The 12,798-nt window shown below is 46.0% G+C and overlaps 1 protein-coding gene across 1 annotated transcript in view; it reads left to right on the top strand.

Annotated features, from left to right (window-relative positions):
* Positions 1-4,228: 4,228 nt before the first annotated feature.
* Positions 4,229-12,798, top strand: part of LOC119179768 (fatty acyl-CoA reductase 1-like) — a 109,386-nt gene continuing 100,816 nt past the window's right edge. Inside the window, exon 1 of the mRNA XM_075882121.1 lies at positions 4,229-4,367. The gene's annotated coding sequence lies outside the window, so the exon portion shown is untranslated. The remainder of the gene's footprint in view (positions 4,368-12,798) is intronic.

Below are 12,798 nucleotides of genomic sequence, written 5' to 3'. Positions count from 1 at the left end.
CGACGGAGCTTAGGACGGCACAAGAGGTAATGTTCTCCTTCACCCACCCTACCCGAAGGAAACTGCTGGACCAACTTTCAGTGAAGTTCATTCATTCATTCATTCATTCATTCATTCTGATGTGTGGGAATCTGTTCATTATCTTCACTACCAATGAGATAGATGACCGGACCCACAGTGTACCACTATAGTGTAGGATGCCGTATAGGTTAATAACAGACATACAGCATTACAAAAAGACTGCTATATGAACTCAATTTCTGCGATACTTGCCGTAGACATAAACACAGCCAAGAGAGTGAGCGTACGGCACATAAAGATACCTGAAATACTCTTGTGACACGGCTGAAAGAGCGTCCGTGGAACGATTTTGACATTTTGACAGCAAACCATTCAACCAGGCTGTTTCCCGCGGACTCTTGCTCTCGCGGACTGTGGTCGTCGCGCAAAAGAGACCTGTCAATCAAAGTAACCAGCTATCGCTCAGCACGAACAGAGCAAGCAAAAAAGTAATTTTCATTTTTCTGCAGACGGGCAACATTGAGTCACCGAAGAACTGGATAGTTGTAAATATTTAAAAGCCAATATACCATGTCGGCTAAAGATAAAGCCGCAATTTCAAATGCGTTTACACGCTGCGACTGCACGTAGCATCTCAAGGTGATACAAAAATTCCACTGTCATTTTGCAACTTCTTTCCATCGGGTGTATTTAACGTCGAGATTGGGATATCCAGATGCGGCCTTCTACCGTATAATACATGTACCCATGCCTATGGAGCCTGCTGTTTATTCGGCAAGGTTACTATGACAGTCGCTTATTTTTTTTTATTTGTGAAAGTGCGTAACCCGTATCTCTCTTGTTCTCTTCTTTATTACCTCTCTCCCTGCGTTCCATAGTAGGTCACGAATTGGATATTTATCTCTTGGTTGATCTCCCGCGTATGACACGTATATTATTAAGGCGCTAGCTGCTCTAGTGGAGTGGTTGATCTCTTCGGGTGTATACGCAGCATGTATATATTAATAAGGATTAAGTTGAGTGAACGAAACGTCTTGTTGGCTAAGAGATTTGTCCCTAAATAAAATACCGACATGCACACCGAGAGCTCACAAATGCCTGAAGCTCCGCCGTAATTAAGCATAAAAATGTTATGTTTGATGTCGGGGCACGTTAATGAATATCAGATGGACGAAACTTCCGGAGCCCTCTTATACTAAGGCGTCTATCATAATCATATCGTGGTTTTGGGACGTTAAATTATTATTATTATTATTATTATTATTATTATTATTATTATTATTATTATTATTATTATTATTATTATTATTCTTATTATTATTATTATTATTATTATTATTATTATTATTATTATTATTATTATTATTATTATTATTATTATTATTATTATTATTATTATTATTATTATTATTACAAAGAACGAGTAGCCGAACCATTCATGCCGCTTTTCTTGAGAAGTGGCATAAAGACTGGCGTGCGCTTTCTGGTTTCCGACAATCGCCGTCGTGAACAAAGCGAATATCCGGGGGGAAAAAAAGAGGAAATTTAATGCTACATCGAAACAATCGAATGTTACTTTAAAAGGTGACCGTTGAGGTTACGAAACAGGAAAAAAGTCACAGTTTGACCGCAAGGGCGAAGTGATGAGTGCGACAACGTATTGGGATGCCATGTGATGAACGGCAAGGTCATCGAAACTTGGAGCGCGTTGCCCAAGCAAAAAGGACGCACGAAAGGAATACACACAAGATCGGCGCGTACTAGCAAAGTTCACAGTGAGACACCGCGCACATCAACCATAAAGGACACACGAAACATTATATACGCACAGATATACAAAGTACGTGCACGAGCTAACAAGTGCCACAGTAGTTATACCATACTCTGTGCTTGAACAGCACGCTTTTTTCGCTCACGGGGCCCCCATTTGCAGCGAATTAAGTGATCTTTCCGTACTCCGCAACTTAAACGCAATCTTTCCGGCGAAAGCACATGGCACAAACTGCCCCCGCGAGAAGGTTAGCGTGTGCACGGGCAAGGGCGAGCGACCTCGCCCCAATAGGCAAAATGCAGGTTACGAGCCAACGCTACAGTATACACTGTACCACGGAGGAAGCTTCCACCGTGCACTGTACCAACGCACCGTGACGAGTGGGGCGCCATGCGCGCACGTCGCGCCATCTCGATGGTTAAGCAGACAACACGCTGATATTCCTCCGAGATTGGCGTATAGCCAGCGGTAAATGGTGTATTTATAAATAGCTCGCCGTTAGCATACTGCACGACGTGGGTTGTGCTGTGGCCGAACGGATGGCGCCGCGCGCTGCGGAGCGAAAAGTGACCCGTTCGGTTCTGCGTGTCAGAAAATGATTTTCTAAATTGACTGTTATCATATTGATTGTTATCATATTGTTATAATTGTGCATCTTATTGTTATCACATCTGTACGGGCTAGTTTAATATGAAAGTGGTCAAAACTGGTTGTTGGGCTAGTTCGTTATATAAGATAATTTTAGCGCAACCACTCGCAAACACTCACACAAACACCCGAGTAACACACAAGACACTTTATTGCTCCTAAATTTAGGAGCAATAAACAGTTAGTAGTAAGCGCCGAGTGTTGTGTGTGTTACTCGGGTGGATGTGTGAATGTCTGTGCGTTGTAGAGGCACGAGGTGGCGCTAAACAACTGGCCCGTAAGTAAACCGTGTAGAAGGACTGGGCCAGATTGTCACTCGGACCAATGATTGTCACTATTTTTATTTTACTCGCATACGTCTCAGTTTTCCGGTCACAGACAACGATAATTTTTCGCTGACAACCAACGACGTCAACACCAAACCTGGCATTTTTGCGAAACGAGCTCTTTATCGCCCTCGCGTTTAAAACAAAACTGGCATTCTGGTGTGCATATACCACCTGCCATACAAAAACACACATAAGCAAAACTAGTGTATGTACATACAATACCAAGCAAAATTCGCATATGTATGCATAATACAATCTTTATCGACGTGTATGCACACAAAAACAACTGGCAATGATCGCGAATTTGAGCACGGTGGGCTTCAGTCCCCGTTCCTAGACGAGAAATACGACGGACGCGCATGTACGTTCCTCGATAGGAAAACTACAGTATTCCCATGAAAATCTTCCTAATATTATGGGGCTTTTGTGACATAGTTACATGTTCAATTTCACGAATACCATGACACTACCTGGACTGCATGGTAAAGAAACATGAGTGTTGGTGAAATAAAGGCGTCTAGCATAGTGACGCCACTGCTACGTAAAGGCGGGTATCTGCCGAGAAATTGTACACTTTCCGAATGAAAACATATAAACAAACATAAAAGCGCTATTTGCAATAAATAAGCCCCGCCGCGGTGGTCTAATGGCTAAGGCACTCGGCTGCTGACCCGCAGGTCGCGGGTTCAAATCCCGGCTGCGGCGGCTGCATTTCCGATGGAAGCGGAAATGTTGTAGGCCCGTGTGCTCAGATTTGGGTGCACGTTAAAGAACCCCAGGTGGTCGAAATTTCCGGAGCCCTCCACTACGGCGTCTCTCATAATCATATAGTGGTTTTGGGACGTTAAACCCCACATATCAATCAATTATTTGCAATAAATAAATAAACCAATATTCATAATAAATAAATAAATAAATAAATAAATAAATAAATAAATAAATAGTAGCCTTGCAAGATTGCTGACCATTTTTCTATCGAGTTAGGAGCAGCACTTTTGAACATTTTGGTGAATCTATCTATTTGCGACACGGTTGATGAGGGGATGCTCGCAAAGGATCATGCTGGTGGGCCTGTCAATGCATAATAAAGGAGAGATCGGCCTTGTTTACACAATAGAACATAAAAAGAAATAGGCAAGACAGTGAGATAAATGCTGAAGTTGACCTTTCGTGTGCCTCTTTTATCTTCGAGTTGCCGATAATTCTGCGGTCTCCATGCATGACTTCTGATGCGATGTCGTGCGGATTTTCTACCGAGTAGCTCAAAATGCCCGCGAAAAAACGAAACGTTTGTTTTTGCAGCGCCATCTCGTGGCTAAAAAGCAAGATCTCAATGCTCAGGGCTTTGGCGTGTGACTGGGAGATGGCGCGAGTTTTCTATCTTACAATGCGTATGCACATTGGTTTGCGGTGGTCACGTGGTCATTACGTCCAGCCCACTACCGCCCGTAGACGGCGGCAACGGCAACCTGCAAGTTCGCCTCTGTGTGTATCTGCTTTGCCCTGTTTCTTTTTTTTTTAATTCATCTCTCCGAGTGCAATATCGGCGCGGGTAAAGAGGATCGAAATGGAAGTGTCCCAGAGCAGCTAAGTGGACGGTGAGTACGTCTCCGAACCCTTTTATATTGTCCGATGGGATTCATCCGGAAACGGGCGGGGAACCCGCGGAGCCGGAACAACCAGTCCGTGCGAAAAGGCCGGCTCGCCTGCTACCTTCGCTGTCACAGAGAGCGATGCCGGATGGGAGGCCGGCCGACTCGTCGGGCGGGACGCACGTTTTTCCACTCTCCGGCGTTTGTTATGCGCACCCCAGTGACCGCAGAGTCCGTGTGCGGTCAGCCGCCGACCCTGGGATGGTGTCCGGGAGCAGGCTTTGGAGCGGCGGGGACGAGGCCGCATTGGACGACAGATAACGGCCCGTGCGATGGATCGGCTCGAGAGCTGGGGAGAAAACTCTCCTGTGATGCCGAACATATCCGCTCTCGAACGGTGAAATGAGTGCGCTAAGCCTAGCCAACTAACAGCACGACCACTTCACTCGCTTTTTCGAGCCTCGTATTCGGCCGCGAAACTTCTCCGGCGCGAGCGTGGTCACGTTTCGTGCATTTCGTAGTTGCTGTCCTTCCCCCACAATCGAAGCTGTGCGGAGTGAATGTAAGTGGGATGCGGTGTTCTTACTGTGTTAAAGACGAATGAAACCGTGCTTTCCAAACTAGTGCGTGTGGCAAGTATATATATTTACAGTGTGCAGTACAATTGACACGCGATCACCCCTAAACTCCCGAACGAAGCAGCCTCCGTTGGGCCTAGAGCCAAGCTCCTTAAGTACTCTCTGCAGGTAGGCGACACGATCGTGCGCGTGGGGTAAAATATGCGAACCGCGTCGTGGTCCCGCATGCAGAAACCAAGTTCGATTCTCATCCAAGCGAGGTACGCCTGTTCGTTGCGCTCGTTTCGAAGCGAAAGTGCCGAGAAAACGCCCGAGCACTGCCCCCTCGCTCGAGAGTCGTGCAGCGGTAGCGCAGCAAAGCTCGCTTCCAGGATGAAAACGTTTAGGTCAGGCTTGTCGGCGCTCTCTCCGATGCGCGCTCCCGCGTCTGTTTTTCGACATGCTAGAGAGAACGCGGGTTTTTGCTGATATTGCCGGCCGCACGAGCACTGCTTCACTGTGACTCCTACGCGCGCGGGGCCAATTAGAGGAATTGCTTTCCGACTGTCCCTGTGCCGCCGTCGGCGGTGATGCGCTGCTGCTTGCAACCACTCCCAACACCGCCAGCCGTCGCGCTGGTCGCCCCGCAGAGCGGCTCTCGTGTGGTACGGCGATAGACGGTGTGATACCGACTCTAAAAAAAACTCTCTCCTTCGTTCTATTGTAAATCTCCTTACATGTGTGAATCCTTTCGTCGCCTTATCGTGGTCTTCCCTGCACTGACGCCAGCCAAGATTCGGCGAGGGCGTTGCATGGGCGCCCTAACGGGATGGATGTTTCGCACCGACTGCCGTCCTTGAAGCTGTAGTACAACTGGTACAACTACGCTACTCATTTTTTGTTTTTAGTGGAACGTGGTTTCGCGACCGCTTGCCCGTCGTCGAACAGCGTGCTTTTGCTCGGCATGGAATCTCTCTCGCGAAACTTCGACAGCCTTTACGTCATGCTCCTGCGCCTGTAATCCGACATGCTGTCACCAGCATGGGTCAGCATAACTTGTGGAGCTCACTCAGACTCGCTCATGATATATATTTTTAGCTTCGGACTCACTTGGACTCAGACTCGGGAATTTTTTTTTTTTTTTGAGCTGGGACTCACACTCACGAAAGTTTTCTGCAGCTGGACTCACGCCGACTCAGACTCACTGCTTAATTTGAGTACGAGTGAGTCCTAGTGAGTCGACTCACGAGTCCTTCAGCCTAGAATTGGCACCTTTGAGCATAGTGTCAATGATCCTTATCACCTATATCTCACGTAATCGATGCTCTTTTTGGTGTTGTTTGACATAGTATGTTCGAAAACGAGATCTAAGTGATTTCAAACCGGTAAGGTAATTTTTCATGGAAGAAATGACAGTATAAGATATAATGATAAAAAAATTTCATGGAAGAGTTGGTGGGGGGAAGTTCAAGGCCACCCTCTTTACGTAATTCACGCCTATAATTAATAAATATAAACGAAACCGTTTGGAATACCTGTGAGCGGGCTTGAGTATATAAACACGAATCCATTTAAGGCTGACAGTAATGCTGAAGATGACCAGATAGGGCCTTATGCCAGCAAAATAAAGTGGATAGTCACTCAGATTCGCCCAAGAAATAAATTTTTGCACTTTGGGCTCACTCGGACTCAAACTCACCGACATTTTCCTGGCCCAAACTCACTTGGACTAACACTCACGATTTTTCTTTTTTTTTCTTTTGAACCAGACTCACTCGTACTCAGACTCGCGAAAATATTACTCACCCGGACTCACCCGGACTCACCCGGACTCACCCGGACTCAGACTCACGGCTCGATCTGAGTCTGAGTGAGTTCGAGTTAGTCGACCGCTGACCTATGGTCACAAGTGCCTGCAGTGCAGCTGGGGCAGCTCGTCAGCGCACTGCAAATTAAATATTACATGCATTTTCGTCGGCGCTGTCGAACGAATATTTTCGAGTGTCGTCAGTCGAGCTCCTCCGTGATGAATTCCGGGCTGTAAAAAGCAAATAGCTCTCTTACGCTCGGGAACAAGCATATTTTGCGCTGGAAAAAGAATAATATAAAAGTAATAATAAATAATAATAATAATAATAATAAAGCTTCGCTGGCGGCTACTCGCATGCACGTATCAAGTGCGTCATGCCTGCCAAATAATAATAATAATAATAATAATAATAATAATAATAATAAAAGTGCACTCTTATGTATACAGAAAGAACGAAATGTAGCAACCCTGTTTTAGAGCCTGGCTTCAATACTTGCGCAATTTTGTTTTTACTTGAACCGCTTAGCTGTTTTTCTTCGTCAGCGCGATCTAATGAAGACGAGGAATGCATCGCACATGTCATTTGTAGCTCGCAAAATTTTGCTAAATTCGCTGCCTAAGTTCGTAAATGCGCTTTCTTTTTTGTGCGCTAATCTTCCTCTCTAGCCCACCATAACAAGATCAGGTCGCTTGTCGTCAGGACTCCACGCAGGCCAATTTAGTGGGCCGCGACTACCAAACCTTGGAAGGTGTACATGTCTCCCAAATCAAGTGTGGACCCAGAACTTTCGTTGAGGTCGTATATGTGACACCTCCAAAGACAAACGATGTGTATATCTAATAAATTCTTCTATTATAATCAACGAAATGTTGACTGTTTCATTGAAATATTATAAACATATATATCAACGATACCCAATAGGCGTGCAACATAGATACCTTGCGCCCTCATGAGTTACTTATAGTATTGTACACTTTACTATAATCTTAAAGAAGCAGGTACCAATGCCCTTCCCACAGTTTAATTACATTCACTTTCTTCCACGCAACACGTCTGGCAGACCGTCCGTGTGTGATCACGTCTGGCAGATCTGTGTGGCAGATCTGTCTGGTAGATCACGTCTGGTAGATCGTCTGGCAGATCACGTCTGGCAGATCTGTGTGACCATCTGCGCTAGACGTCCTCTGCGTAATGTTTTGCGTGATGTCGCGTACCAGTTGTAACGGTGTCATCATCGTTCGGTTGGTGATGGACAAATGGAAAGCTCAAACAGTCGGCATGGACGAATGCTTTGCGAGATGTCCGCGGAGTGGGTATTCGAGAGGGAGAGTGAAACAGTATAGGAGGAAGGAGGGCGGTGATGAAAGCGAGCGAGTGAAATCACCCGCCATTGCGCCTGCATGTCTGCGCGCACCGTCCTCAACTGGGTCATCTGGAAAGCGGCCCCGCCTGCGCGCCGGAGAAATCGTCGTCGTCCGATCCGGTATCATCAGCGTCGTAGGGCTTCCCGGTTTCCACAGGCTGCTGCCGCCGCTTGTGGACGTTGCGGCAGAAGCAAACGGCTTCGTTCGCATCGTGTCCTTTCACCGGTTTTTCTCTCCCATATATTTTTTTCATCCTTTTCTTTATGATCATCTTCTTCTTTCCCCTCTCAAACCTGTTTCCGCAGGCTTGCTTGTGGCTTCGCAGGCTACGCGAAAAGTAGACAACGTTGCCTGCTTCTATGCCCTCTTTATCAAAAAGTCCAGTCTCGGCAGCTGCTGTCCTGCGTGATGGTTTAGGCCAATTCAGTGCAGCGTCGCACAATCTAGAGACCGAGTGCATACTTGTTGGAAACCACTCGTATGACTAGTTTTCGTACGGTAGGCTGCTTAACCAAACCGGGAAAGAGATAGCAACGCGTGAATGGGTTCAGCAGTGGAAAAAGGTCTGATTATGCCATCAAAGGTCCTTTTACGCCGCGCTGCGAACTTCCAAGTGCATTGAAGGCAGTGCATCTATCTATAGAGAACTTCCATAGAGGCAGTGCACTCCCGTAGAGGCACTGCGAAGTTAATTCGCGAAAGCTATGGTTTGAAGCTACCGAAGTTCCTTCGCATTAGATGGATGCATCTTGGGTTGCGCAACTCTTGTGAATGGCCATTGAAGCGAATTTCTAGTGCGCTTCTGGTTGTTTAGCTCCAAGTTTTTGTCTCTACGTCTTTTTTTTTTTCTTGAAGTACCTGCGTCGTACGTGCCGGACAAGTGTATCGTATCCTCTTACCGTATAGATACCTCACTCAGAACGCTATCAGGTGGCGTGAATAGTTGATGAAGGTAAATGACACGTCCAAACATAATAATTATGACGTAAAAGTTACGTATGGTATAATTTGCCTCCGCCTCGTAACATTCTTCTGATTTTAAACTGACATATAAACTTTCCTCATTCGTGCTTAGCATATCATCGATTCTCACTGTACGTGGGATCTGCCAATTTTTTTTTTATTAAATTAGTTCAGCCAGCGAAAGGCAGTGAGTGGCAAAGTGGTTAGTTACAGAGGTGAAATGCCCGCGGCAAAGAATAAAGAGTGCGATTTGGTGCTGCAGTCGAATGATATCAACAAATAAATAATCTACCAAAGAAACAAGCACAGAAAAATTTGCAAAAAAAAAGAAGAAAAAAATCTTCCCCGCGCTTCTTATGCGTTCGTCGCGCTCCCGACGCGTTGCGAATCTTGGGAAAAGCACAGTGCTCTCACTTTCCGGACGCTGGACACGAGCTTTTCCTTTATTCGTGGAAGGCTTCGGCTACGCAAATCGTCGTCAAATTAGCGCCGCGCGCGGTAAACACACCAACGCCACCACGCGAGCGATTAAGTAAGTGCCACTGCATGTTCTGCTGCTGGAAAACTTTGCCAAAGGATTCCATTGCCATCGTCATTTATTATTCCTTAAGGGCCCTGGATTGGTCGTAACATAAAGGGGCTGGGGAGGGGACGTGGTAGTGAATTATATATACAAAGGTCACGGTCACAGATTCCGTGCGCAGGATTTTCCTTCAGGAGGAGAGGAAAGGGGGAGGGGCGAATGTTTGTCGCAGCGCCCCCACTCCGCCCCCATAGACGTTCGAATACAACATTTGGAGTAAGCTTAGTCGACATTGTTGTCGAAAAACATGCTTAGCCATAAACCTGCTCATTAGAAAATGACTCGAAAGGTCCGACTCAGTTAATGTATAGAACTGAAGTGACACCCCCTCACACCGGGGCGAACGCCGATGGCCCGAGTCTCACTTTCCTTGCAAAGGACACTGCATAGAAAAACGATTTTTCTGCGATCAGTAAGTTACAATGTCATAATACCGAGAGCCCGTACTCTAACCGACGCTTGGTGAGCGAGAAAACACGCAAGAGAGAGAGAGAGAGAGAGATAATTGGCGGCAGCGACGCAGAAGTAAGGTTTCCGCACCAGCTCAGCTCGCTGTAACGTCGAAGATTTCGATGGCGTATGCTAGAGCCTACATGTAGTTGTTTATTGGCAAAAAAAAAAAAAATTGTTTGCATTGTGTTCCAAGGAAACCCATAGTTTTAACATGGCGAAGTTCAGAAGATTTTTTTGAACCAATGCAGCCAAAATACGCAAGAAAACGTAGAGATGAGGGACTTCACAAAGACGTTCACATGCTGAAAATTATGCGTGACGGTTAATAATGGAAACATTGACCTTCATTTTAGGTTGTCGCAATTAACCCGCATGATGGCGAAATTAGTGGCAGTAGAGTTCTGAAAGGCAAAGTTATCTCTCGTAACTGACTTAATATTTTATTCTAGTGTGCCTTTGAAGAAGTCCTGAAATGATTTTCCTAGTTATGATTAAATGACCTCGTTATTGGAGCTTGTTGCTTCACAACTCGATTAGCTCAATAGTTAGTTTCGAATCCGTCAAGTGCGAGCGGAGTGACGGAGTTGTGTCGCACGCCTTAAGTGTTTTCTCTCTTGTCCCGAAAAACAGTCTGGTAGCTACTGAGGAGGAGATGGCAGGGGTAAAGAAGTTACGTCACGTTGTTAAAAAAAAAAAAAATCAGCGTGAACATGACGGGGTACGGGAAGAGAAAGATACAGTAGGAGCACTCTAAAACAACTGGTTTATTTTTAAATAAGGAAAAATATAAACTGAACACAAAAAAAAAACTCAAGCGTTCACAGAACATTTAGGTGACGCCAAAGAAATGGTTGAACTTGCGTGCCTCGCAATCTAGTAAACAAAACAGGTGGTTCAGATATACGGTATACCCTTCTTTTTGATAAATACTGCTCGAGAGAGTACACGTGTTCTTTTGTATTTGTGTGTCATCGTAATGACAGCGTCACTGAAAAAAACAAAACATAAGGTTTTCACCCACTTCATCTGCGATCGGCCGAAAAGTCTTAGGCAGCGCTCGTCCTTCTCTGTCCTGTTCGCGCTGATTTTCAGGGGCGAAGCTTCAACGCACTCGCCGCGGCAAGTAGAGGGGATGTTTCAGAACCCCTTCAACAGAACACGCAGGTAACGGAGGACACGGATCGCCCACGGATCTCTCATATGCCGTTGCGTTACCTGTCGAAGACGTGATCTGGATGCAATCGGAGAAGCCTCTGCGGTTTCAAAGGTCCGTTCGGCGCGGAAAGGGAGCGCAAGGTGCACGTACAGGGAATAAAATATTGACGGACAGTTCGGCCAAGATAGCTCTCTTCTCGACGATCGCACATGCTGCAGCGATAGTTTCAGAAACTCGTTTGCGTCCGTAGAAATCATTCCATTCGTCGGAGCAACTACAGTTTCTGAGTTGTACAGTATTCTCATGCATTCAAGCGCGACATCATTTATTTTTGGTCCCCAGAGATGATGCCGTCTCTGATCTACGTGTTCGAAATCACGTTCATGTGAAACTATGAAACGAAACTAAAGCAAACTACTTAGTCCTAAAGTTAATGCATAGCTCGTTCTTTCGTTTTTCTCTCTTAGACGCAACCTTAACCAAAACCAACAGATAACAAAACCAAGGAAAGTATTAGGGACGCTATTAGTAGTGTTGTAATTGCATTGCAGCAATAGCAATATAAATGCGAAGAAATTAAAGGGGCCGTAAAGGCGACTTTCCGCATGGCAGGGACCGAACCCTGCTACACCGGCCCCGCCGCGGTGGTCTAGTGGCTAAGGTACTCGGCTGCTGACCCGCAGGCCGCGGGTTCGAATCCCGGCTGCGGCGGCTGCATTCTCGATGGAGGTGGAAGTGTTGTAGGCCCGTGTGCTCATATTTGGGTGCACGTTAAAGAACCCCAGGTAGTCGAAATTTCCGGAGCCCTCCACTACGGCGTCTTTCCTAATCATATGGTGGTTTTGGGACGTTAAACCCCACATATCAATCAATCCTGCTACACCGGTGTAACGCGTACGATGCTCTATACCAACTGAACTACATGATTGATTGGTTGATTTGTGGGGTTTAACGTCCCAAAACCACCATATGAGTATGAGAGACGCCGTAGTGGAGGGCTCCGGAAATTTCGACCACCTAGTGGGTTCTTTAACGTGCACCCAAATCTGAGCACACGGGCCTGCAACATTTCCGCCTCCATCGAAAATGCAGCCGCCGCAGCCGGGATCAACTGAACTACAGTGCCGGTCATCCTCACACCTCTTCATTTCTCTCTGTCTTCGCGTGTAAACCGGGGGGGGGGGGGGGGGTATAGTCAGTGCCGTTCGTAGTATGCACGACGTTTAGTAAGGAACACTCTTCTTTTTTTTTCCCTCTCTTTCTTTTTTTTTTTGCCAGCTGGCGTCACGTAGCGTGTGATCTTTTTACTACCTGGCAGCTGGCAAAAAAAAAAGATAAAACAAACTCGCCTGCTCGCATACATGTGAACGTTGAAAATGAATTAACTTTTTTATTTTCCCTCTTACTCTCTCTGTGTGTTTTTTTTCTCGCATTAGGTGTATTTTAATATAAATTCAGTCTTAAACATATTTGTAAGGCTCACAGAAAAAGTACTCCACGCTTTCTTGGCCAATTGCCCTGAGTGATTATGAGCCATATTTTTTTTTAAA

This window comes from Rhipicephalus microplus, chromosome 2 (genome assembly GCF_043290135.1).
Source record: "Rhipicephalus microplus isolate Deutch F79 chromosome 2, USDA_Rmic, whole genome shotgun sequence".
NCBI classification, from domain to species: domain Eukaryota; kingdom Metazoa; phylum Arthropoda; class Arachnida; order Ixodida; family Ixodidae; genus Rhipicephalus; species Rhipicephalus microplus.
This window is presented reverse-complemented; position numbering and strand designations above follow the sequence as displayed.